The sequence below is a fragment of the Mastomys coucha genome, chromosome X (assembly GCF_008632895.1).
Source record: "Mastomys coucha isolate ucsf_1 chromosome X, UCSF_Mcou_1, whole genome shotgun sequence".
Lineage (NCBI taxonomy): Eukaryota > Metazoa > Chordata > Mammalia > Rodentia > Muridae > Mastomys > Mastomys coucha.
Window position 1 is genome coordinate 53,126,047 of NC_045030.1, and position 4,131 is coordinate 53,130,177.

The window sequence follows — 4,131 nt, forward strand, 5'->3', positions numbered from 1 at the left end:
GAATGTGTTTGGCCAAATTTCAACCCTATGTTTTAAAGCTAAATCTAGAAAAGAGTATTTAAAGACAAAGCCCATATTTTAATAAATGGTACAATTATAACCAGAAGAATAAGCTTTTATACTGAATAATTGTTTGTAATTTGCAAAGACTTTAAAAATCTCATTGAAATGACAATCATCATTCTCTACTGTCTTTATAATGTGCTAGATAAGGAACCATGGTAAATGTTATAAATAACGTATTTCATTCAATTTTCACAGTGATCTTATAAGTACTATTAACCCTCAGTGGCTATTTTTGGTTGTCAAGTTGACTACATCTGGAATCCACTAAAATCTGAACTTCTAAGCATTCCTGTGAGGTAATTTCTTAAGTAGAATTTTTTAAATATTAATGTCTATTTTTCATTATATTTGTACCAATCATAAAAATGGTGGACATGTTATTAAATGAACATAAATAAAGTCTTTTGTTTGTTTATTTGTTTTGTTTTTAGTAGAGCTTCAAAATCTTGGCTCATACTGTCATACAAACCCAAAATAAGAACAATTTTACCTCCATAGTTGATAGCTCTGCTGCACCAAAGAATGAATTGTAGGGCCTCTCTTCCCATTGATGATCGACTTTCTCTTTAAGGATTTCTAGCTGTTTACCTATGTTCTCCTGTATTTCTTTGAGGGAGTTATTTAAGTCCTTCTTAAAGTCCTCCATAATCATCATGAGAAGTGATTTTTAGATCTGAATCTTGCTTTCCCAGTGTGATGGTGTGTCCAGGACTTGCTATGGTGGGAGAAGTGGGTTCTGATGATGCCAAGTAACCTTTGTTTCTGTTGCTTATGTTCTTACTCTTGCCTCACATCACCTGGTTATCTCTAGTGTTACCTGCTCTGTCTAAATCTGACTTGAGCCTGTCCTTCCTGTGATCCTAGTTGTGTCAGAACTCCTCAGAGTCAAGCTGTCTCTGTGATTCTATGATTCTGTGATCCTGTGATCCTGAGATCCTGGGTGTGTCAGAACTCCTGGGAGTAAAGCTGTCTCTGGAACCCTGAGATTCTGGTGTGACCAAGCTCCTGGGATCTTGGGCTTGTTAGAGTGCCTGGGAGTAGAGCTTCCTCTGGGTAGTATGGGACTGTCTGTGGAATTTGTTCCCAATGTCTGCTCAGGGCACTGGCTCAGACAGTCAGAAAGGAACCTGTGCCACTGGTCTGGCAGAGTTCCTGCAAGCTTGGATCCCGCCGGTCCCAGTTACTTCTGGTGTTGGGACAGACATTATATTCTTCTCACCTCTGATCCTATGATCTTGGGCATGTTAGAGCTCCAATTAGAATTTTTGAAGTGGGAAGACCCACCCTTCATCTGGACCATACCTTCTTGTGCAGTCTATACAAAAGGATATGGAAGAAAGAAGCTTTCACATTTTGCCTGCTTGCCCTCACTCTCACTGGCAAGTTCAGCTATTCTGTTGCTGAGCCATCCTGCTTCTTTGGAATTCTAAGATACAGTTAACATCACCAGCTCTCCAGGAACCCTCCAGTACTTCTCTGCCAGATTGGTACTGCTGAAACCTCAGCCTCGTGGACTGAGCAACTATGGGTCCTTGCCCTTTGTAAGCTGAGATAACCATTGTTGGACTACATGAGCCACATTCTATAAGCCATTCTTATATATGTATATATTATATATTTCTGTTCATTTAGAGAATCCTAACTAATACAAACTCCATTAGACACAACAAAAGCCATGAATAGAATTAAAAGAAAACTTTATTTTATTTAAAGATGTATAGCAGAAATTATAAAGAAAGGATAATTATATACCAACATCTGTTTTAGATATAAATGGAAAAATCCTAAAAAATTTTCAGCCAATCAAATCTGGCAATGTGTAGAATTCCATGCTATAAATACATAGTTTAATTTATTTTAATAGAAGCATTGTTTCTGTAGTCATGAATTCAATGTTAAATATAACTTTATAGACAGTAAAATTGATTTTAAAATTTTAAAATTGCACTTTGCATTTTAATCAGTTCAGGTTATCTGTATACAACATGTTCCTTAGTTTATGACATAATTGTCTTTGTATTATTGCTGATGTACAAATAAAGGGCTTCATTATGATGTTTTCATATATGTGTATTGTATACTTTGATTATATTTAACTTCCAAAACCTTCTCTTGTTCCTCCATCTCTCCTATTGTTCCATTTCTTTACTCTGGTATACAATTGTTAAAATTTATTTCAATTTACAGTCTGTCAGGCAGTTATAAAATTTCCTTCACATATTATAGAAAGGAATAAGAAAAGTCTCTGATATTTAACTACATTTTCCCTTTTGTGGTTTCTTTGTTGATTTTCCAAGACAAACTCTCTCTTGGTCATTTCCTTTTCCATTTAAATAATTTTTAATACTCATTCTTTTAGGATAGTTCTGACACTTTTAAAATTGAAGTAAAGGGAACTGGAGAGAAGGCCCTATGTTTGAGTGTATACTACTTCTGTAGAGGGCTTGAGTTTGGATTCTAGCATCTACATTGGGCACCTCACAGTCGCCTGTAACTCCAGTCCCAGGGAATCTGACACCTCTTAGACTTCCTGGGCACCTGCATGCATACATGCATATACCCACACACATATATGCAGGGTTTTTCTTTTTTCTTTTTTCTTTTTTACTGTGGAGTCTTTTTCTTTAATTAATTAATTAATTAATTAATTAATATTCCATATTTTATTCCCCACCCGGTTCACTCTCTGACTTTTCCACATTCTATACCTCCTCCACACCACCTGCCTCCATGTGGATGCTCCCATCCCCCACCCCACCTGACCTCTAAACTTTCTGGGGCCTCCAGTCTTTTAAGGGTTAGGTGCATCATCTCTGAATGAACACAGACCCAGAAGTCCTCCATTGTATGTGTGTTGGGGGCCTCATATCAGCTAGTGTATGCTGCCTGTTTGGTGGTCCAGTGTCTGAGAGATCTCAGGGGTCCAGGTTAGTTGAGACTGCTGGTCCTCCTATATAATCGTCCTTCTCCTCAGCTTCTTCTAGCTTTCCCCTAATTCATCATCAGGGATCAACTGCTTCTGTCCATTGGTTGTGTGCAAACATCTGCATCTGACTCTTTCAACTGCTTGTTGAGTCTTTCAGAGGGCAGTCATGCTAGGTCCCTTTTTGTGAGTGCTCCATAGCCTCAGTAATAGTGTCAGGCCTTGGGACCTCTCCTTGAGCTGGATCTCACTTTGGGCCTGTAACTGGACCTTTTTTTCCTTGGGCTCCTCTCCATTTCCATCCCTGTAATTCTTTCAGACAGGAACATTGTGGGTCAGATTTATGACTGTGGGATGGCCACCCTCTCCCTCATTTGATGTCCTGTCTTCCTGCTGGAGGTGGGATCTATAAGGTCCCTCTCCCTACTGTCAGGTATTTCATCTAAAGTCCCTCTATTTGAGTCCTGAGAGTTTCTGACCTCCCAGGTCTCTGGTGCATTCTGGAGGGTCCCCCAACCCCCTATTTCCTGAGTTTGCCTGTTTTCATTCTTTCTGCTGGCCCTCAGGGCTGCAATCCTTTTCCCTCACCCAATACCAGATCAGCTTACCCACCCCACTCCCCACTACGTCCCTCTCCATCCACTTTCCCTCTCAGGTCCCTCCCACCCTTTCCACTTGTAATTGCTTTCTTCTCCCTCCTAAGTGGGACCAAGGCGTCCTCACTTGTTGGTACAGAATCAGGCATGTTGATCCATGGAATAGAATTGAAGGCCCAGAAATAAAAGTACACATTTATGGACACTTGATCTCTGACAAGGATGCTAAAAATATACAATGGAAAAAAAGAAAGTATCTTCAATAAATGGTGCTGGTCTAAGTGGCTGTCTGTATGTAGAAAAATAAAAATAGACCCATATTTGTCTCCGTGAACAAAGCTCAAGTCCAAGTGGATCAAGAACCTTAACATAAAATCAGATACACTGAATCTAATAGAAGAGAAAGTGGGAAAGAGTCTTGAACTCATTGGCACAGGGGGATATTTCCTAAACGGAACTCTATTGGCTCATGCTTTAAGAAAGGTAGACATTTCATTCCTTCTTAAAAGGGGGAATCAAATACCCACGGGAGGAGTTGCGGAGATT